The 23576-nt window shown below is 47.3% G+C and overlaps 1 protein-coding gene across 10 annotated transcripts in view; it reads right to left on the reverse strand.

The window, feature by feature from the left end:
- GATAD2B (GATA zinc finger domain containing 2B) overlaps nucleotides 1–23576 on the reverse strand; it is a 313011-nt gene that overhangs the window by 194429 nt on the left and 95006 nt on the right. For 2 of the 10 annotated variants that reach the window (XM_078669095.1, XM_078669087.1), the window contains exon 1: nucleotides 8519–8765. The exons of 6 other annotated variants lie outside the window; for them this stretch is intronic. The gene's annotated coding sequence lies outside the window, so the exon portion shown is untranslated. Of the gene's footprint in view, nucleotides 1–8514; nucleotides 8766–23576 lie in introns of those variants that run through there. 2 more of the 10 variants (XM_078669096.1, XM_078669091.1) reach the window with 2 other exon arrangements.

Genomic DNA, 23576 nt, shown 5'->3' on the forward strand with positions numbered 1-23576 from the left:
GGTGTAACTTCGCACCCACGGCCACGCAGAGTTTGAAGAACTTGCGTAGTCCTCTGGCTTGGGTAGGGCCGGCGCCGTTGGAAGCCTCATCCGTAGGAGCGAAAGGCGGACGCAGGCCGGGATGACACTGAGAGGACAAAGGACTTGGCCGTAGCCCGCGACTCCTTCAAGCGCCATGTCCGCCCTGTCTCCAAAGAAAAGGGAGCCATCAAAGGGCATGTCCATCAGATTGGCTTGGACATCCCCCGAAAAGCCCGAAGTTCTCAGCAAGGTGTTGCGCCTTATGGCCACTGTCGAGTATATTGTCATGCTCAGCAAGTCTGTCATGTCTAGGCCACAGAGCAAGGCAAACTTTGCTGCATCTCTCCCATTTGCAACAGTTTGGGACAGGGCAGCCAGAGCCTCCTACTGGTCTTGTGACAGCATCTGCGCAACCGTTTCCCAGAGCAAATGGAAATAACTGCCCAAGAGGCATGCAGTGTTTACTGACCACAATGCAAGGCTGGTGGAAGAGAAGATCTTCTCACCAAAACTGTCCAGCCTTTTTGGATTCTTATCAGAGGGTGCGGAAGGGGACCGTGCCACGTGAAGTAGAGGCTTGGACCATCAAACTCTTGGGGTTGGGTGTCTAGAGAAGAAATCTTGAGTTGCCCAGGCACAGGGAGATGGTAGCAGTTGATAGTTCTGTTCACAGTAGCCCCTGTGCTGAGCTTCGACCAGGTGCCCAGTAGAACAACTGTCAAGGCCTCATTAAATGGCAGCAAGGGTTCAAAGGTGGAGACATCAGGCTGCAGGACCTCCATTAAGACGTTGGTCTTGACTGCCACAGCAGGAAGCTGCAGGTCCAAGACCTTTGTAGCCCTTCATACCACTATTGCAATGAAGCCCCCTCCTCGGTAGCCAGGTTAGGGAGAAACAGCATGCCAGGTTCTGGGGGGGTGTCCAAGCCACTGGCATAACACAAGTCCTCGTACCAGTATATTTCCACCATGAAAAGCGGGATTTCTAAAGGAACCTTAGCCTTTCAGAATAGAGCACATGATAAGGCATTGAGCCCAAAGGCTCCATCTGCACTGTTCTTGACATCGGTGGATGCCCAACCAGCTCCGTATCATCTGGAATAAGGAAGGGGGAAGGGCCGCCGGTGTAGGTTTTGGCGTTGGGGAAGGTCGAGTGAATAAGACCGGTGCCAGTCCGGATCCAGGACCAGATCCAAGAGGAAGCCTGGGGGCCTGAGCTGACAGTGCAGAACCCCACGGAACTGCTCCTTCTGCCGAGCCTGCGGGCCCGAAGGTACACCTTCAGGGTCAGGAAGCCCAAAAATGGAACACATGGCATCATAAAAAGATTTCAACTAGGAGTGGGTTGCTCTCGGCCCTGGGAAGAAAGGGAAAAAAGCGAAGCCAGCCTAGGCACCCACTCCGCGGAGCGGTCCCTCGAACGCCAAGACTCCTCCATCTTGTCAGGTGACTGACAGGTTGAAATCAAAGCATGCTTCGACTTCTTATGGTTTTTATGATGCTTCTTAACTGACCTCAACGACTTAGAGTGAGAGGAGGAAGACTTGGATCTTCCGGAGCTGTGCTCGGACATTCCTTTCGATTGAGACGGTGAACAGGATCGAGATCTTTGGGGGGAGGCGATCTCCGAGGTGCCTGACGCCGGGCTGCAAGCAGCTTCAGGGACCACTCCCTCAAAACTTTCAGCGCCATGGCTGGCAGTCAAAGCACGAGTTGTGGTTGTGCTCTAGGCACCACAGACATACCAGACTGGGGTCCGTAGCCAACAAGGCGCAGTGACAGGCACCGCATTGTTTGAACCCCTTACTGGACATATCTACACACCGAAAAAATCGAAAAAGTCTGTATAAAAATGACAGGGGGTAGCCCTCTTTGACATATCTGCGCTGACTGGTGCGGAAAGTAAAAAACGGACGTCAGCGCAGCGAGTAGGCACCTATATTGAAGTTGCGGACGTCACAACGACTACGTACCAGACACATACGATGTCACATGGAACAATCAATGCCACCTATCGGTGCACAGGGGTACTGCTATCAAAAATCTTACAGATCCAGCCTGACGCCTGGAAGTTCTAAGGTAGAAATCTGCGGCTAGATGTCTCTACCAGATTTGTAATGAAAAGAGAGACAGCGAATGATAAATATGGCCACAGGAACAGCACATTGTGTTGTACTTTGTTATGTGAAAGTCCCACATGGTGATTTTTAGTGGCTAGTACTGTGAGAGGAAGCATTTGTACTGTTACAAAGACAATTCACCATTATCGCACTAAAATAATTATCTTATAAATGTATTGAAAGAATGGGGAGTTGGTATAGTAAATTGTATGGTGTAAATAAACATTATGTAGATGAACTACAGCCATGTCCTCTAACATGGGAAATGATGACTAAACAAGGGATGGAGACTGCCCTGTTTTTGTATTTATTGCAGGAATATAGTGAAAGGATCCCTTGGTACAGTCGCCACTGAATGATACTTTTGATTATAATAAATGGAATTATTTAAGGGAATTTATGTTTGAGAAAGGAAAGAGGAAAGGGAGACTGATGCATTGTGATAGACAACGATGGAGGAATGCCCAAATAGATTGTGGGTGCCGCAATCGCAAGCACCCGAATCACTGAATTAGAGAGTGCCCGTTATTACAGAAAACTAACAACGTGAGCTCCATGTCACGAGGATATGCCTGAGGGAGATACAGAAATTCATTTAACAGAGTCACAACAACATAGTGATATGTCCAATAAAGGCCCCTATGTCGGATATTATGCTAATAACACCACTTACAGAAGACAGCAACAAAGCTACTTTGACAGACAGGCAAATGGATTTCAAATGGTAACTACCCCCTCGCCTGATTATGATATTGTCCAATGGTGCTGCCAGCGAGAGAGAGGAAGGGGTGGAAATTCCAGTGGATCCAATAGGGCCATATATTGAAGCAATAGTACAAGGACAGAAGGTTAAATTCCTCCTGAACACCAGGGCCACTAATTCCTCCATTTCTCAAAAAGTTATAACCTCTCGGGAAAACGAGATTTCGAAATCTACCTGTGCACGGTCCTGCCCTCGCCCCACTGACATATACCATCGGCCCAACAACTGACTGTACGAAGGTGGCTCCTTATATAGTGGACTAAAAGCGAGGTACATTGTGTAACAAATCCAGGCAAACCCCAACTGGTTTACAAGGCACAACTGATCACCCATATGCTCTCTTTTGAGGTAGTGTGGGTGAGCAGTTACGTGTATAAGAGGGCAGTGCTATGCATTTGCTCTTTCCAGATGTAATAAATGAGACACACACTCAAGAATAAATCTGAGACCTATTTAGAGAAATAAATTGTAATTGTCACAGAAATGTTGATACCAAGAACTTTGTTATCAATTAAGTACTTTAGAATTTTTATAGGTAAGTAAAAGCGTTCGATATCATGCGTCTTTACTCAGCAATGCTTCCCTATGGGAGAAAATACACTTGTTGCATACAGCTATATGCGATTGGTTTCTAAGGGTCTACTTTGGGACTTAGGGTCGTAGGGGCTAAAGTTCAAAGAACCACTGCAGTTGCTTGTTACCTGCCCTGGGGCAATTGGGTGCAGAGGTGCAGGTCAGCTTGGTAGCTGTGCGTGCCATGCTGATTGAAGGAACGGGGGCCTGCCTAAAAAAAGGCTGCAAAGGGGACTTGAGGACAAGTCGGGGCTCCCGAGGGCTCGGGTCACAAGGGTCCTGGACACAAGGGAGCAAATCCGGTCAGTTGGTCCCTGGGCTGGGGTGTTCGGCGCAGTGAACAGGTTAGCTGGGCTCTGTGCGTCATAGGGCCTCGCCGTTGTCGCTCTTCGCCGGTTGAGGGTGCAAAATTAGGACAGCTGGGCCACTCTGGAAGTGAGCCTCTGCAATGCGGACGTCCCTCTATGGCTGCTTGGCCTCAGGAGGAGTCCTGATTGGACTCTCACAGGAGCTGTTTACTGCAAGAGGTCTAGTACCCTGGGTATTGGTTCTGTGTCGGCTCTGGTTGGACCTGGTGTCCTCTCACTTGGTGGGGGACAGATCTGTCAGCAGCAGAGGATACTCTTACTGCGTGCTGCTGCATCAGGCTGGTTGGGGAGTGGCAACTCTGTATACCAGACTTTGTGTTTCAGTGCCTGCAGGCTGCAGGGGGAGTAGCTCCTCCACTCCAAGAGAGATTGCTTGGAAATTTCGAAGGGCTGGCCAGTCTCCTGGGGGAGTCACCGGTCACAACTGTCGAGACTTGGTGCAGGCAGAGTTTGGAGCCAAACATTCACAGCAGTCTTCAGTTCTGGGTTTTCTCGCAGCTCTTTGCCCTAGCTTCTTGATCCATCGAATCTAAATTCCTGGTGTCTGGGGTACCACGTAAATACTCAATTTTGGGGCATTATGGGAAGTGATAGGTAATTGCCAATGGGCTACTTACTTGTAGGGTGAATACACACTCTATATGACCACTTCCTGTGGGAAGTGGGCATAACGCTTACCCAGAGAGCTTAATTCCGCCAAAACTAAGATGGTGCAATTCCAAAAGTCATGTTCACTTCAGGTAGCCCACCTTAGGGGTGGCACTAGCCTGAGAGGGGAACATGCGCCCTGACTAGCTCATTTCCCTGCCTGTCCTGGTGCCAAATAAGCCCGGGCAGGGGGTGGCATTTCCCCTGTCTGAGAAAGTCTTGGTCGCTTATCATAGGCAGCAGATCATTGCCCTGACAGTTATTACCCTAACAGGTGTGGTCATCTACATGTACGATCTATACTTCCCAAAATTATTGGGTTCAAACACTACACGCTGCCATTACAAAGAGTACCACCAAAACGTTGCCATACAAATGATGAACGTCTATCAGAAGGAATTAAATGTCTCAGATTGTTGGATTTGTCTAAAAACATCCTTCTGTAACACATCATCAGATGCCTTTGAGTTTGGCGTTCAATGATTCTTGTTATATTCTATTTAAAGGAATATCACCTAGTTTTCTGGCCGAAGAGTACCAATGTCAGATGCAAATACGCAGATGAAATACTGGTACCATAGGATTGTTCCGTCAGAGGCAAATCCTCACTATAAAGGGACACTTCAAGGATAGTTTCATGAGTAAAATATATAAACAATTCATCCTCTGGATGACTAATTTGATTAACAACACCTCCCTTTTATTTAACAATCTTCCAACTTTATGGGTAACAAGAGGACACAGCAGGTATGCCTTTCACCAAATGGATCACGACAGATGGGACGGAGTAACTACACCCATCTATTCAGTCTGCCCAATGCCTCTTGGCCCTTGTTATCAGTAGCAGCAAGGTAGTGCATTTACTTTGTCTGTAGACAAAAGACATACCCTTGGCTACCCAAGGGTTGAGGAAGATCGTGTTACCTGGGCCTAGTCCTTACCCGTATTTGACACCATTCGAAGGAGCATATTAATGAATAACTGCAAGCAAACAGTATAGCTAAAGGAAGAACAGAGGTAGAGTGGATGGATACCTCTGCTCAAGAGTTCTGTAATTTGGCCACAGGACTAGTATTTATTCACTATTTGGAACCTGGGGTTGGACTGTATTAAAGGTGATAATAGTTATTGCTATATTAGCTTTTATATGTAAATATGCTTCCTGTTTGCCGTCAGGCATGTACTCAACTGTGGTACATCAACAATGGCACTGAAGCACACACATTGTAGTTTTTTTAAATCCCCAATCCTTGATAAGAAAATCCAGTTTCAGCGTGAATGGTATGATGTTCTCTTTTTAATTCGTAGATGATTCAGAGTATATTGTTTTTCAACAAGAAGCAGCCGACACGTGTTTCGTCCTCCTGGACTTTTTCAAGGCTATATTAGTTTGAAGTTGCTCATGAGTCCAGTACACCATGTCAAATTCACGATTTTCAATTCCCAAAACTGTCAAACCGGTAATCGTAATAGTCAAAAAAGGGCCTCCCGATGCAAACTCCTTTTTTTGGGATGCTTGTATATCGTTAATATCCCCCAGGGGCAACCATTGTTCCTTCTCTCACAAACAGAGTTTCAATGGTATGGCCTGTGATAGGTTTCGTTTGCAGGACCCTGATAAGCCTGCTGTGATCTGTAGGTTTACCCTGGATGTAAAGAGCGCACAAAAGCCCTGGCGGTTTGTTAATTGTGCATTCCCGCAAGAACTACCTTGTGCGTACCTGGACAGAATGCAGTCACTCACGGTAAAGTCATCCTATGGCTGAAGAGGCTAGCGAAATGTCAAATAATTTTGGAGTATTTCTCTTTGCAACAGCACAAATGGGAGGAGGACTGTCATTTACCAACATGGATATTTAGATCTGGCTTGACACTGCAACTGTCGCCTGATCTTTTAACCTACCTCAATATTATTATATTTTCTTTCACACAAATACATATCAACCTGCATGCTATTTACTTGTAATGCTTCACATTATCACCATTCCAGGTCACCTTTCCAAACGTTAAGATGCCACTTCAGTACAGGTTGAACCTACATTTCATGACAGGCCAATGCTCCATTCATGGAAAGGTCAACATACTACCTTTACATAAACTGAAAAGCTACCTTTTTAGAGGCCTCGATACCAACTCTCTATGGGCTGAGACACTCCAGAGATGCATGTCAAGGCTCTATCCCTGGAGAGTCTAAGATGTTACTACACTGCAGAAAAAGCCCCCACCTCTACAAAGTCTTAGGTGTCATCTCAGTACAGCTTGAATCCCACCCCCGGAGGCTGTGATGTCACTGCTGTACCGCCAAAAGCCTCACCTCCACAGACGCTGCGGGGCCACCCCTGCACAGCCCTAATTCCCACCTCCATAGAGGCGTGATACACTGCTGTAAAGGTGGCAGCTTCACTGCTGATGTTGAGGTGCTACTTCCGTACAAGGGCAAGGCAATGCTATTAGGGGTGGAGAAACAACATCTTTATAGAAAGATATCCATTTTGTGTGTAACCTCAAAAAACAGGACATCATGCCTTCAATGGAAATAATGAGCAGCAGAGGTGTAATGATTATAATCACAGGGGACATGAACTGAAATATTACAAATGTGGGTGCATACAAAACAGTTCCAACAGACCCTAGAAGAGAACTGACGTTTACCAATGCAGTCCCCCTGCAACACTTTCAGCCGCCAGGATAAGGGTCCGTGACCTTAACCATTGAAGTGCACCCCCTAGTCTGGAGCTTTGAGGTCAAAGGAGCTTCCCTGGAGAAGTGTTGGGTGGGTACCACTCCTGTGAAAGAAGATGTGTGAGCCTGGTACCTTCAACAGCATCTCACTGCACATCCCAGACCAGCAACAGCAGAGTACCACCACGTTAAGCAGAGTGTGCGCAAAATAGCTTCAACAGGCCCTGTGAGACATGCTTCAACTGGACTGTACCATTACACTGCGACCCATTGCATGGTGAACATAGCTTTGAAAGCCCCTGGGGAGAAGACCCTACAAAGTACCACTGCACCGCAATCTCCTGTTACACTGTGCGAGTGCAGCAGCTTCAACAGAGCCAGGGAGGAGGGTGGCCTGGGTCTTTCACTATGACCCAACCTACATGAAGGTATTTATAGGAGCGTGCAAGGGATCAAGGCAAAAGATCTGTACCACTATGGCGTCACCCTCATGTACATCAAGGAAACAAAAAAGTAATGGGTTGAAGCTCAAATGAATCTAAGCCACTGGTAATTAACTGACTGCACCCCATTCTAACATTGTTTGCTCACCATGCCACCTCACCTCAGACAGGAACCAGCCATTTGCAAGTTGGCATTCGTCCTGCTTCAATAGGAGCAATCCGAGCCTCACAACTGAGCATGCCCCTAAAGCACACTAGCATCTCAGTTTAAACCACCTCTCTGGAAGGCTCTAGCTAGTATAATTGCAGATCCACCTCTGTGCCAAAGTGTGACAACGCACTGTACACAAGAAGATGGATGCTGGGACATGCATTATGCAGACAAGAAAGTCCATGGGTGGAACGCCAAAGAAAGAGGAACAAAAGACAGGATGAAGTAGACCTACGTCGTTCAGAGAAAATGGATATTAACTGCCAGTTTCAAAGCCCAAAATCTAAAATTATAAATCCATGGTATGACTTTATAAACGTTTCCATTGGGCACTTCTGTACTCTCTGTTAGTAGAAAAGGTGTAGCATGTGCGATTAAAAAGAGGTACCATCGAAAATGACTAAGATGTGAAAGGAGGGGGAGGGGCCACCTCCTGTTGTGATCTTAAAAAACATGACGACTAGGGAACGGACGCGCTCTGAACTGGACAAAAGCGTGCATTTTGAATAGAAATGTTGCTTTGGTGGTGGAAGGGTTGGAGGCCGCAGACGAGCGCCCGATTCCATGAGCGACTTCCAGCGTCCCCGCCCGGCGGAGGAAGTGCTTTAAGATGGAGTGTGCAAGAAGTCAGGTGGGAGGAGAGCCGGAGACGATCAACAGAAGGAGCATTATGAGCGCAGACATACTTACAAATGCACGGCGCGCGCTAATCCGCTCTTCCCGGGCGCCGGCTGCGCGCGCGCCGCTCTCCTCAGGGCGTCCGCGCGAGGCGGCTCGCGGCCGGCCGCTCCGGTGCCCCCTGGAAGGCGCGAGCCACCATCTTACGACGGCGGCGGCCCATGACAGCGAGCGGACGGACGGCACCTTGGGCGATCCTCGCTCCCAACCTTCCCAGCGCCTGCCTGTGTGCACAGGAATCCGTCGCCTCACGTGACCTGGCAGCCAGACAAACGCTGCCACAATGCACGCGGGCTGGCACGGGGGAAACCAGAACTGGATCCCGCGCGACCCCGGCGGCCGCCACGAGGGAGGCGCAGCTGCGGCGTCAGGCAGGAGCGGACCCCGGGCACAGGCGGCCGGCTCTATAGGGGCAGTGCCCCACGGACAGACCATTGACGGACCGACTTTCTCTTTTAGTAGTTTTGGGCCGGTTTTAGGTCCAGGGGGGCTGTTTTTTTTAACTATTGTTTTCCCCAATATTGCCAATTTGCCTAGGTATACGCTTCGCTAATGTGCGCCACTTTAGTTTGGTATACCGCCCTATTGTTTGTCCCAGTACGACCGTGACCCCACGCACAATTAGTGCACGTTTTACTCAGCCTGGCCTTCTGGGTGATAGTATAAAAGTCACGCGCCAGGCCTGCCCACCGAAAGTGAGAGCCCTCCTGCGCAGCAGGAACCTCGCTGAGGCCTCACAGAAAGGTCCCAGGGTGTTACTGGTATTAAGATTCAGATTTCAGTTCCCTAACTGGCGCGGTTTCTTGTGGGGAAATGGTTATTTTTTTTCAGAGTGGACAGGTCAGCGCCATTAATCATTACATGGCACAAAAACATAACTCGAAGGTCAGCATGAAAAATCAGACGTAGAAACACACATCTTAAAGTAATTCACATGGCCTGGTGGATTGGTTAAAGCATCCGCTGATGCAACCTAATTCACAGGATCAGGCATCCGCTAGGCCCAACTGAGCATTTTATCCTTATGAGGACAGTACACGAATGAAAGCTATGTGGTAATACTTTTATATCTGGTTTACTCTCTAGCAGGGCTACAGGCATGCAGAACATCTAAAAGTAGTATTGCCGCCTGACCTGAAAAACAGTAGGAGCCGGCAAAGATGGTTGTGTGATTGAAAAGTCACACCTGTTGGATTATCTTCAACGCATCTACGCATTCCGACCCAAAAGTACAGGATCTTGAACTGCACGACACCCCAGACAACAGATACCGCTAAGAGACATTATTTATATCAGACTGGGGAAATTCCAAACGAAACGCAGAATAGGAGTGCATTTTAAGGACAAGGAAACCACTTTCAAGAAAGTTCATTCACCAAAACGTCCTGTGAAATCCCCTAATCAACTAAAATAAGTTAGGCCATCACTGCAACCACGGAAACCCGTAAAAAAATTCCAGTGAGTCGGTATCTGGGCAAGATATCCACCTGTGTCACTAAACAGAAATGGTGAAGATGTTCAGCAATGACAGACGCATTTTACCTGCTTTATGAGTCGGAAACCCGGAGAGCTGACCACCCTTTGAATTTCTGACCTGCTTTATAGGTGGAGAATCCTGGCAAATATTAAAGCGGCCTGTAATTAAATGGTGGGGATGTGGCAATTTAGCTTATATTTCTAGAGCTACCTCCACAATGCTGACTTGGCAACTGATTGGTAGAAGATGCTCTCAGTCAGATGTGGTACTGAAGGCGCTAGATGCACGGACTTGGCCCCTTACAGGAGGTGCCCTAGCAGAGCTATCTGTGCGGAGTGATCCTTGCAATGGATGTGCACGGGGTGCTTCCTACGAGACTAGAGTTACCTTAAAAGAGTGGCACGTGGCTGTGGAGGAGTTCTGGTCGCCAGTGCAAGTCGGTATAATTGAGGTGCCTCGGCAGAGCTTCCAATGCCAGGTACATTCTTTGCAGAGTATGGGCAGGTTTTTTAAAGCAGGGTAGAAACGCAATCACAGGTGTTTAAGTGGGACCATGCACTGAATTCTTAGGGTTAGCCTGGCACAGGTACTTATAGGGCGAGTGGCCCCTGCAGATGGCACCGAAAGGCAGGATAAAAGCTCTACGACTGTGGACGGAGGTGCATCGGCTGGGCTGTCTCGCTTCCCAGCAAGAGCAGATGTGGTGGGCATACTCGAGGCCGCATCAGACATGCAGTGGGAATACTCTGCGTGCAGTTCAGACCTCCGCAACTATGGAGGTAAGAAGAGCAAGAGGTCCCCGCTTCCCATTGGGCAAGCTCCGTGCACAGCGATCTTCAATGCACATCTAGGCCTGTCCTGCACCAACGCTGCCCCTGCCAAGTCTGCACGCCGCTCCAGGTGCGCCGCGACAGACACCAGGCTCCAGACGTGATGTCTGAGCCCCGACACAAGAAAGATGGGCGAGGACGGAGCTGGCGGCCGCCGGGGTGGTAATGAGAGTTTACATTCCGGCTAGGAATCGCCGAGTATGTACTTAGCAAGAGCGTAAATTATGCATTTAAAAATTATCCTATTATCAGCAAACTTCACAACCAGCGACAGCAAACCGCATACCTGGCTGATTGCAAACCGTTAAGCAGGCAGGTAGTCACAGGAAGAGTACACGGCACTCTCTGAGTCCTGGCAGGCATCAAAGGGAGAGTAGAGGGTGCTTTCCTAGCCGATAGCCACAGGAAGAGTACACGGCACTCTCCTGGCAGGCAGTCACAGGAAGGGTACAGGACGCTCTCCTAGCAGGTAGTCACAGGAAGGGTACATGTTGCTCTCCTAGCAGATAACCACAGGAGGAGTACAGGGCGCTCTCCAAGCAGATAACCACAGGAAGAGTACAGAGCGGTCTCCTGGCAGGTGGCCACAGAAAGAGTACAGGGCGCTCTTCTAGCAGATAACTACAGGAAGAGTATAGGGCGCTCTCCTGGCAGGAAGTGACAGGAAGAGTACAGGGCGCTCTCCTAGCAGATAACCACAGGAGGAGTAGAGGGCGTTCTCCTAGCAGATAACCACAGGAGTACAGGGCACTCTCCTAGCAGATAACCACAGGAAGACTACAGGGCGCTCTCCTGGCAGGTAGCAACAGGAAGAGTACAGGGCACTAGCAGGTAATAGTCACAGGAAGACTACAGGCTGCTCTCCAGGCAGGTAGTAGTAACAGGAAGAGTACAGGGCGCTCTCCTGGCAGGTAGCTGCAGGAAGAGAACAAGGCACTCTCCTGGCAGGTAGCCACAGGAAGAGTACAGGGCGTTCTCCTAGCAGGTAGTAGTCACAGGAAGGCTACAGGGTGCTCTCCTGGCAGGTAGCCCCAGGAAGAGTACAGCGCACTCTCCTGGCAGGTAGCCCCAGAAAGAGTACAGGGCACCCTCATGGCAGGTAGCCAAAGAAAGAGTACAGGGCACTCTCCTGGCAGATAGCCACAGAAAGAATACAGGGCGCTCTCCTAGCAGGTAGTAGACAAAGGAGGAGTCCAGGGCGCTCTCCTACCAGGTAGACACAGAAAGATTACAAGGCGCTCTCCTTGCAGGTAGCCACAGAGAGTACAGGGTGCTCTCCTAGCAGATAATAGTCACAGGAAGACTACAGGGTGCTCTCCTGGCAGATAACAACAGGAAGACTACAGGGCGCTCTCCTGGCAGGTAGCAACAGGAAGAGTACAGGGCACTGTCCTAGCAGGTAATAGTCACAGGAAGACTACAGGGTGCTCTCCAGGCAGGTAGTAGTAACAGAAAGAGTACAGGGCGCTCTCCTGGCAGGTAGCTGCAGGAAGAGAACAAGGCACTCTCCTAGCAGATAACCAAAGGAAGACTACGGGGCGCTCTCCTGGCAGGTAGCCACAGGAAGAGTACAGGGCACTCTCCTGGCAGGTAGCCCCAGAAAGAGTACAGGGCACCCTCATGGCAGGTAGCCAAAGAAAGAGTACAGGGCACTCTCCTGGCAGGTAGCCACAGAAAGAATACAGGGCACTCTCCTGGCAGGTAGTAGTCACAGTAAGACTACAGGGGGCTCTCCTAGCAGATAGCCACAGAAAGAATACAGGGCGCTCTCCTAGCAGGTAGTAGACACAGGAGGAGTACAGGGCGCTCTCCTACCAGGTAGACACAGGAGTAGTACAGGGCGCTCTCCTGGCAGGTAGTAGTCATAGGAAGACTACAGGCCGCTCTCCTAGCAGATAACCACAGAAAGGGTACATGGTCTTCTGGCAGAGTAAGAGTATAGGGCGCTCTCCTAGCAGGTAGTAATCACAGGAAGAGTACAGGGCGCTCTCCTAGCAGATAACCACAGAAAGAGTACAGGGCGCTCTCCTAGCAGGTAGTAATCACAGGAAGAGTACAGGCCGCTCTCCTAGCAGATAACCACAGAAAGGGTACATGGCACTCTTCTGGCAGAGTAAGAGTACAGGGCGCTCTCCTAGCAGGTAGTAATCACAGGAAGAGTACAGGCCGCTCTCCTAGCAGATAACCACAGAAAGGGTACATGGCACTCTTCTGGCAGAGTAAGAGTACAGGGCGCTCTCCTAGCAGGTAGTAATCACAGGAAGAGTACAGGGCGCTCTCCTAGCAGGTAGTAATCACAGGAAGAGTACAGGGCGCTCTCCTAGCAGATAACCACAGAAAGGGTACATGGCACTCTTCTGGCAGAGTAAGAGTACAGGGCGCTCTCCTAGCAGGTAGTTATCACAGGAAGAGTACAGGGCGCTCTCCTAGCAGATAACCACAGAAAGAGCACAAGGCGCTTTCCTGGCCGGTAGTAGCCAAAGGAAGAGTAGAGTGCTTTCCTGGCCAGTAGTATCAACAGGAAGAGTACAGGGCGCTCTCCTAGCAGATAACCACAGGAAGAGTACAGGGCGCTCTTCTGGCCGGTAGTAGCCAAAGGAAGAGTACAGGATGCTCTCCTAGCAGGTAGTAGTCACAGGAGTACAAAGACCCTCTCCTGGCAGGTAGCCACAGGAGGAGTAGAGGGCTTTCCTGGCCAGTAGTATCAACAGGAAGAGTACAGGGCGCTCTCCTAGCAGATAACCACAGGAGGAGTACAGGGCGTTCTCCTAGCAGATAACCACAAGAGTACAGGGCACTCTCCTAGCAGATAACCACAGGAAGACTACAGGGCGCTCTCCTGGCAGGTAGCAACAGGAAGAGTACAGGGCACTGTCCCAGCAGGTAATAGTCACAGAAAGACTACAGGGTGCTCTCCAGGCAGGTAGTAGTAACAGGAAGAGTACAGGGCGCTCTCCTGGCAGGTAGCTGCAGGAAGAGAACAAGGCACTCTCCTAGCAGATAACCAAAGGAAGACTACGGGGCGCTCTCCTGGCAGGTAGCCACAGGAAGAGTACAGGGTGCTCTCCTGGCAGGTAGCCACAGGAAGAGTACAGGGCGTTCTCCTAGCAGGTAGTAGTCACAGGAAGGCTACAGGGTGCTCTCCTGGCAGGTAGTAGTCACAGGAAGACTACAAGGCACTCTCATGGCAGGTAGCCACAGAAAGACCACAGAGCGCTCTCCTGGCAGGTAGCCACAGAAAGATTACAAGGCGCTCTCCTTGCAGGTAGACACAGAAAGAGTACAGGGTGCTCTCCTAGCATATAATAGTCACAGGAAGACTACAGGGCGCTCCCCTGGCAGGTAGCCACAGGAAGAGTCCAAGGCGCACTCCTGGCAGGTAGACACAGGAAGACTACAGGGCGCTCTCCTGGCAGGTAGCCACAGAAAGAGTACAGCGCACTCTCCTGGCAGGTAGCCAAAGAAAGAGTACAGGGCACTCTCCTGGCAGGTAGCCACAGGAAGAGTACAGGGCGCTCTCCTAGCAGGTAGTAGTCACAGTAAGACTACAGGGGGCTCTCCTAGCAGATAGCCACAGAAAGAATACAGGGCGCTCTCCTACCAGGTAGACACAGGAGTAGTACAGGGCGCCCTCCTGGCAGGTAGAAGTCATAGGAAGACTACAGGCCGCTCTCCTAGCAGATAACCACAGAAAGGGTACATGGTACTCCTCTGGCAGAGTAAGAGTACAGGGCGCTCTCCTAGCAGGTAGTTATCACAGGAAGAGTACAGGGCGCTCTCCTAGCAGGTAGTAATCACAGGAAGAGTACAGGGCGCTCTCCTAGCAGATAACCACAGAAAGAGTACAAGGCGCTCTCCTGGCCGGTAGTAGCCAAAGGAAGAGTACAGGATGCTCTCCTAGCAGGTAGTAGTCACAGGAGTACAAAGACCCTCTCCTGGCAGGTAGCCACAGGAGGAGTAGAGGGCTTTCCTGGCCAGTAGTATCAACAGGAAGAGTACAGGGCGCTCTCCTAGCAGATAACCACAGGAATAGTACAGGGCGCTCTTCTGGCCGGTAGTAGCCAAAGGAAGAGTACAGGATGCTCTCCTAGCAGGTAGTAGTCACAGGAGTACAAAGACCCTCTCCTGGCAGGTAGCCACAGGAGGAGTAGAGTGCTTTCCTGGCCAGTAGTATCAACAGGAAGAGTACAGGGTGCTCTCCTAGCAGATAACTACAGGAGGAGTACAGGGCGCTCTCCTAGCCGATAACCACCGGAGTAGTACAGGGCACTCTCTTAGCAGGTAACCACAGGAAGAGTACAGGGCCCTCTCCTGGTAGATAACCACAGAAAGAGTACAAGGCGCTCTTCTGGCCGGTAGTAGCCACAGGAAGACTACAGGGTGCTCTCCTAGCAGATAACCACAGAAAGAGTACAGGGCGCTCTCCTTGCAGATAACCACAGGAAGAGTACAGGGCTCTCTCCTAGCAGATAACCACAGAAAGAGAACAAGGCGCTCCTTTGGCCGGTAGTAGCCACAGGAAGAGTACAAGGGCTTTCTCCTGCTGCTTCTCACGGTGCAGGCAGGTAGCCACAGGAAGAGTACAGGGCGCTCTCCTGGCAGGAAGTAGCCACAGGAAGAGTACAGGGCACTCTCCTGCTGCTTCTCATGGTGCAGGCAGGTAACCATAGGAGGAATGAAGGGCGCTGATAGTAGAGACGAGCCCTGATGCCTTTAACATCCTCCTGTTGCCCGTCCTTATAAAACGGTGAGGTTACAAGCGAGCCATGATAAGCCCCAGTATGAGATTGCCGCTTCCCTATTGAAAGTTTTGAACGTTCGAAACGTCCACTTTCAGAGGAGACTAATTACAGAAGGACGGTACAGACGTCCTCCACTTTCAGGGACCATACGTGGCAAGTGCACGAGACTACGCCTATAAGTCTCTTCCCTTTACTTCAGGAATCTTGATCATTTCAGCCATCTCTTCATCTAGATTACCCAACCTGATCACCATATAGGATCAGCGGCTTTGCACCGTTGCTTTAGCCCTGAAAAAGTCACTGGCGTGACGAAACACTTGTCAGCTGTACTTTCCTGACAGGCTGTTTTCCAACAATTAAAAATACAAGTTTCTATGAAAAACAACGCTTGGCTCCAGTCCTCAAATTATTGAATGTACAAATTAGTAAAGAAAAAGTGGAAACACTTTATGCAGATTGTTGTAATGAGTACTATGGTGCTTGTCTTTCACCTTTTCAGTTTTTATGCAGTTTTTTCAAAGGGAGATGGTGCAATAAGCTAAAGGATCCGGTGGACACATTCAGATTATTCCGGTCGTGCTACCTGCACCAGGGGAAGTAAAGTATGTATACAAAACTAGATGTTGCTTTGTCCCATTTACCTCATTAGAGAGTACCCATCTTTAACTCCCCCGCCCCCCGCCCCCCAAACAACAGTTTCCAGCAATGGGATCTTTCACAGATTGGCGTGTATATTATTACGGCTCAAGACTGGCGGCCCTAATAAAACACTATACATAGCAGCAATAAAACACACAGTGCATGCAATAGTGTTGGTTGTAACCTATCCCTCTCTTCGTTTGGTCTGCAATCCAGCCAATGATATGAATGAGCTTAGAACTCTACTTTCAGCTTACCTCAGATTTTCGAACCACACATGTGAGGAATGTCAACATGACATCAATTGTGGAGAAAGAGGGGTTGTTGCATATGCAATTTTCAGAGGTACTTCCCGTCAACCTTTAAACGCCACTCGGTACTGGATGTTCACAGAGTCATACTTTGTACATTTGTGGTACATCTGCCATACTGCTCAGCACATGTCCAACCGAGGAACCCAGCAAACACAAAGAGATGATGGCCGAAGCGCTGAAACTTTTCAGACACTCACCTCCAGTCACAGATCTGGGCTCAATCCGTCATCGTTCTTTAGCTCACTTCGCCACCCCAGTTCAGACCCAGCCATATGCAAATCAGTCTTGACCCTGTTCCTCATGGGAGCAGTTCAGCGCTAACTGCTGATCCAGGTCTTCCCTGGACCAGAAAAAAGCATCCAGGGACTGGTTTCACGGTAACACCCCTTATCAGCCAGGCTAACTTGAATCCAGTGGCAAAGTGAGCAAGGGACCCACGTCTGGGCATACCCCGACAACTTCGCGCAAACAAAGCAAACACAAAGAGATGATGGACGGAGCGCTGAAACTTTTCAGACACTCTCCCCCATTCACAGATCTTGGTTGAACCCATTATCATTCTTTAGCTCACGCGCCACCCCAGCAAAGAATACTGTAGTTGCTTCCTGCATCTAGTGTTAAATGATGTGTCCACCTTGATGTGACAATGTGTACAGCAGGTTGCAATCCAACAAGCAAAGCATTGCATAGAAAACTGCTTGGCTTTGGTTGCTGACTGATGAAAACAGAGCTTGTCAGATCTTCTACAGAGATGCAGTACTAGTTCGAGACTGAAATTAGATCTATTAAATTCAGTAATCTTTCTGCCTATGTAGATGAATCCTTCAAATAATATGAATACCCACTGGAACTAGAGGGGGTCAAGTAAGGCATATCTCATCCAGTTAATGCTTGGTAAAAATGCTTTCAGGTTTCCACTTGTGGGATAAATTCTCGCCCCTGCTGAGCGAGTGCGATAAAAATTTTGATAAGCCAAGTAAGTGTTCTAAGAAATTTAATTCGAAGATTCTGTGCTAGCATGCAGTACTAACATGCTTTTGTGCCATTTTTGTCTTTGCACAGAACACAGGGGCCTTAGTAAACAGAGGAGAATGTGAGGTAGAGCAGAGCCAAACATTTCAATCTCAAATCCAGTCAATTTAAGTGAATTGTCTACTCTTGAGGTGACTCATATTCTTTTTATTTATTTATTTATAAAGTTTTATATAGCATGGATAAAACCTGAAGGTGAATGCCTACATATTTAAGAGAGGAGTCTGTTGTGAACAGAAACCGTGGCTCTGAGAAAAAGAAGAAAAGACTGATGCTAAGATTAGGATCAAAAAGCTACTAATAAAGGGAGATGTCAGTCTTAGTTCCTTCTACTTTATAATCTAATTACCTGCTACCTGCCACTATTGAATGTGGCAAACGGACTAGCTACGTAGGTGAGTGGCACTGTTGGATTAATCGACTAAAGCCCCAACAACGGATCAGTAAAGCCATATCCATTAACACTTAAATCATTGCCAGTATAAACTTATATTTCATATTTAGATTGTCGGAATCGGACCCCTTCGCCTCAATTCTGCTGTAGCGTGTTCCTCAAAATACCACATCATAGAAGGACATCTTTTCGTTTTGATAGCAAGCCTCATAGTGATAGAAATCGTGCCCATTCTTTTTTGCTTTTCATGCTCCCTGTAAAGATGTATAATGCTTTCAGCAGCCAGTCATCCAAATAAAGGAAACCAAAGTGCTTTTAGTGCCATGGGTGTGCTGCAATTGGGGCTTCACACATCATATCTAGTCCTGGCGTCAATCTGAGGCCAAAGGGAGGGATTCAAAATGTGTGTTCATTCATCGCATGTGTACTTTCGATGCATCCAGAATAACTGCCTTTTCAGGAACTTACTATGGGGCAGCAGATCTTAAATGGCCTCACGTTCTCAGATTTTACTTCAGCTGAAAGTAACGGGAGTAAAACATTTATTTCCCCGATTGGTTGATATCTTTCCTGTTTACATTTTCGGGAGCCGGTGTAGAATCTCTCCTTCCAGGGACTTGAGGATCTTGTCCTTTTTGGTAGGTTGGTCAACCCTTTTAGTCAATTTGGCAGAGGCATTCGACTGAGCTAGAGTGAATGGCCAAATGTTGATTTTCTCCATGCATCTAGACGTCGGACTTACAAGCTTGATGAACAAAAGAATTATTAACAGAATTATTAAGTGTCTCTTGGAGGAACCCTGGCATCTGGTCTTGCCTGTGTCCCCTACGCCTACTTATTGATCTGTCGATCTGGCCACTTTGCTAGTATCTTTGGCAAGAGAAACTTTACGGAAAGTATGATTTACTGGAAGTTTGGTCAGTTTGGCTTGGCATGATCTACTAGGTGCTGCATGTGCTCTAACTTTTGCCTCTCAAATGGAATAATTTCTTCTGGTGTGCAAAATCCCCAAAGAAGCTGTCCATTACAGTAAAAAGTATGCCAACTAAAAAGGTATGTTCGGGATGCAGGATTAGCACTTCATACATGAAAGCTTTAGTGGACACCCACCGTTGTCTCTGCAGTTCAGCAGCATTGGATACCTGCTTGGAAACATAGTAGGTGATGTCAATGGCTATTTCGAGAATGAACGCAAAGCTATATGGCCATTATGCAAGATGACTTTCATGCATAGCTTTTGTCTTCTGGTGAGGTGACTAGTACAAGTTCAATATCTTGCCACATTTGCCTGTTGCATCTGCTAACAATGGCTGAGGAATTCAAAGCTTCATTGCAAGCAAAGGACGAATGGAAACACTTGATTCCATGGTTGTAGAATTTTCTGTGTAATTTTGGCTTTTCAAAAAGTCATACAACTACCAGATAATTTGTACATTTAAAAAATGTCAGTTTCTAGCTCAATCAGATAAAAAGTTATTACAAGACTGGGGCATGGAGAGAAATACAGCTCCCAACACGCTGCAAAGTCCACCTTCCACTCGCTCATTTCTGATAGTAAATAGATAAGGATGTTGCCCAAAAGCTGATAATACCACCAGCTGAGACTGGGGAAAATACCCTTGCCACAGTACAAAACCAAAGCCCTACATACCATAATGTAATTCAAAAAGTGTGGCAAATGATTCCCAGTTGGTTGTAAAAATGTTTCACCGTTCATGTAATTCCATACTTATGTCAGGGTTTCAAAAGCAGGAGTCAGCTCAAGAGGGCACTCCGAATTAGGACGAAACTAAAAGACTTCTTATTTTAAGGACTAAAGCTTTGAATCATATAATGCCTTCGGAGACAAATATATAATGCACAATTCTTTAATGGAGAGTTATTGATCGAAAGAGGTGCTTCTAGACACCCAGTAGCATAAACGTAGAGTAAACCCGAAACTAAAGGCAAGCTTTAAAACATATATACAAAATGTAAAAAATAAATTTAAAAAAAAAGAGGCACACCGTTTTCTGTAAAAACTGTGGACATGTGGGCTTGTTTTTTGCTGAATGCATCACTGGACATGTTTTCACACAAATTATTTTCCTAAGGGTGGTAGAAAGGACACAGTTAGTAAAAATTGCGTTCCTGAGTGATTATACAAAATAAAATCATTGACTGATGGCGAATAACATTTTGACCTTTTCTGGGGACAGCTGATATGACAGAGTCCGGCTTGGTCTTTCCGGTTCGACAGGGTGATAACGTATCCAGAGGTACTTTATACTACTTTTGAATTCTCAGTGCTAGTGTTTAGGATGATGATGTTTTTTCGCATTAAGTCCTTTCTTCACATATGCATTCTAATATGGGACGATTCTGACCGTATCGCAGGACTTTCATTAAAATCTACAGGAATAGTTTCTTTCCATTTTCAGGTTTGGGGATGGCAAATTTTGATGGGGCCCTTTCCATGAAAGAACGACAGGGAAAGCAGGTGGCTGAAGGAGATACATATGTTTCTGAACACTCCTTTTCACGCACCATAGTCTTTCCATTTATGTCCAGCACGATCATCAGCCTCCAACTACTCTTCATAACCTTTGCTATTATAGCCATGTTCCTTATCCTCTTCATCCTTGGCATCTTGGTCCACGGTCCGTTCTTGTTACTTTTTTGGGAGACTGAGCAATGGATGCAAGAGGCAGCCAATCCTTATGCCTTTCAGCAAGCTTCTTTGGGCTAGGCAGCTGGAGATTGCAATGACCACAAGTTGAGTCAAGCTTGTTGGCATAAGGAGTGGTGGTTGCCAAAGAAAATTCTGGATCTGGCTAGAAACTCTGGCCCAGAAAGTTGTCCAACATCCCTTGCAAGCTAGCAAAAACTCTGCTGGATGATCACTTGTCTGGGAATCACTAGCCTATGAGGTTATACGTGTTGATCTTGATAGTGGTAAGAGTTCAAGGGGAAGGTAAGATCACTGTAATGATCTTCAAGCTCCTTTTGCCTCTCAGCAGGCTTTAAAGTACATGTACCGATGGCAGAGGTGAGAAAGTGTCTCAGAAATGGAATGGTTTCTTGATCTTTCGCATATAAAATTTCCCTCACCTTTCTTCTCTATTCAACCTTCAACATATGTTCAAAAGTTGTTCAGGCACTTTTAATTGAGGAAGTCATGAAAACTAAGAGGAACATTGATGGCATTGAATGCAAGGATATGACTCAAAGATATCAACGTCATTCTTGACAAGAGGACATCTAGCTGGTCTAAGTACTTAGATGTCAAGAAATCATATGGGGATGAGTGCTTTCCTATTGTTCTAGATTAAGTTTGTTCATTCAGGAGAAGTTAAACGGAGTTTTCACTGACAAGGAGTTTACAGTTTACTTTATGGACTAACAAGACTGACAAGGCTCTTGTGAATTATGGCGATATGGTTGCCAAGGCCACCATGAAAAAGGGTGTCAATAACAAAGTGGCAGGAGTCGATGGGAAAGGATTGTGGCAGGAGTCGATGGGAAAGGATTGTGGCAGGAGTCGATGGGAAAAGATTTACTCTTCATGTCGACTGTCATCATTGAGGAAGTCATCGATAAGGACCAGAGTTCGGTGGCAAAACACTTTAGTTGCCATTTTCTTCACTGAGCGGAGCAAGCGGGACTGATTTCATCAAGGGCCAAGGTTAATTGGATACCTTTCCCCCTTTCATCCCCAGAGGAACTGTTCACACTTTTCCATTTTTTGGTCTTTCATTAATAGGATCAACCCTCCTGGTGGGATTTCTCTCCATAGAAGGGTGTTTCTCGGAGGGGAAAAAGCAGTCTTCTCTATCTTTACGTGATGGTCTTGGATGAGGGAGTCTTCAAATGGACTACGGAACTGGAAAAAAATGCAGATAGAACAAGACTTCACATAAAGGATTTCTTTAGCACACTGTGCAGGAGAACACCCGAGGTACTGTGTCCAAAGGGTAAGCAGTGTTTCATCTCATCCAAACTCATTGGCAACAATCCAAACCAAAGAAGAATGAAGCGATGGACTACAACACTACAGTAATAAATGTTTGTGGTTTAATTATGATGAACAAAACACATGTATTTTGGTTCTCTAGATGATGCCCAAGAATATTGCAGTCATTCAATCTACGAAAGACCTGATGCAGCAGAATTAGCACTTTGTAACCATATTCTGTAGAAGAGAGATGTCTGTTTAAGATACTGATGTATTATATTCAAAGTTGTATCACCAGCATCACTGATCAAGATGCGACTGGAAGGGATTTCTTAAGATGACGCCTTTTTAAAACCTGAAGACTGCTACCTGGCCAGTGCTTCACACAGAGTTGCTCTGACCCAATCTAATGGAAAGCACACTTTCTAACCAAAGAGGTGAAGGCTACACTATTTCTCATTAACATCAAAGAGAGAGAGAATAGTGAAGGCGTATGCCACTTCCCCATCAGAATTAGGCAAACATTCGGAGAGGCCCTGCTACCTAAATTCTGTTATACCCCTAGCTCAGGTGAATGGGGAATCCTACTAGGTTTTTAAAAGAACTCTCACCCACTAAATTAGTGGCATGTTTCATCATAGGGTTCCCTCCAGAGATGCCTAATGCACCTGGGTGTTCTTTGACACCCAAGTTACAGCAGGGTGTTTTTTTTGGTTTTTCAGGGCTCAAGAACGTGAAATTACCTCAAGGTTTCCCACCAACAAAGGCATATTTAACAATAGGAACCTTAGGTAAGGTTAAGAACAAAATTGGATGTGAAATAAGACTGTTACGGTCTCCTGCATCCCAGGGTCCACATGTTTCTGCCATCATCCTAACAGCCACTCAGGGCGAAATGGCTTTCTTCAGGACCATAAGATCCTTAGTATCACGTGCTTGTCCTATTTCGATGTACACATGCAGACTCTAACTTGTGATTCTGTACAAGATTTTATGTAACTTACAGTCTTCGTTACGCATGCAGAACTTGGAGGATACCCTACCTAGTATGCGGGCAAGACAACTTTGAAGAATGTGTGACTACAGGATCTGCCCACCTCCAAATATCTATGCCGCAAAGGACTAACTCATTTAAAATATATACACTGAACCGTAACGAAGACTGTAAGTTACGTAAAATCTTGTACAGAATCACGTTGATACAGACAAGAAAATACCAAATTTCTGTGGCCTACAAGCTAAGATATGATGTCCTACATGCCACGAATCAATCTTGCAGACCTAAAGACTCTGCAATTCACACATCATTTCTGAACATAAAAGCTAATATTTTGCGGCTCACTTGCCATGATATGATTAAACATGTGCCAAAATGGGTCGCCTACATGCCATGCTCCACAAGATGACAACCACTAATTACAAAAAAAATCTTTTGCTGGGCACAGCTTTGTTTTCTGCCAAAAGGTGCTAGCAAACAACATATCCAGCCAAAATCAAATCAAGAAGACCAGAGGCATACAGTTTCCTGTGCAACGGGAACAAGTGTGGAGGCGGGCTAGTCACCCACGTCTTATCGTGCTGAACACGCATCTCTCTCCGCTCCTCTGCAAACCCCCAATCTGCTCAGATGTCAAAGAAAAAGGAAACAACTGAAAATGGAGTCTACCGCGAGCAATGGACCCAGGGTGAGCATTAGCGCTGACTTTGG

Source organism: Lissotriton helveticus, chromosome 12, assembly GCF_964261635.1.
Source record: "Lissotriton helveticus chromosome 12, aLisHel1.1, whole genome shotgun sequence".
Lineage (NCBI taxonomy): Eukaryota > Metazoa > Chordata > Amphibia > Caudata > Salamandridae > Lissotriton > Lissotriton helveticus.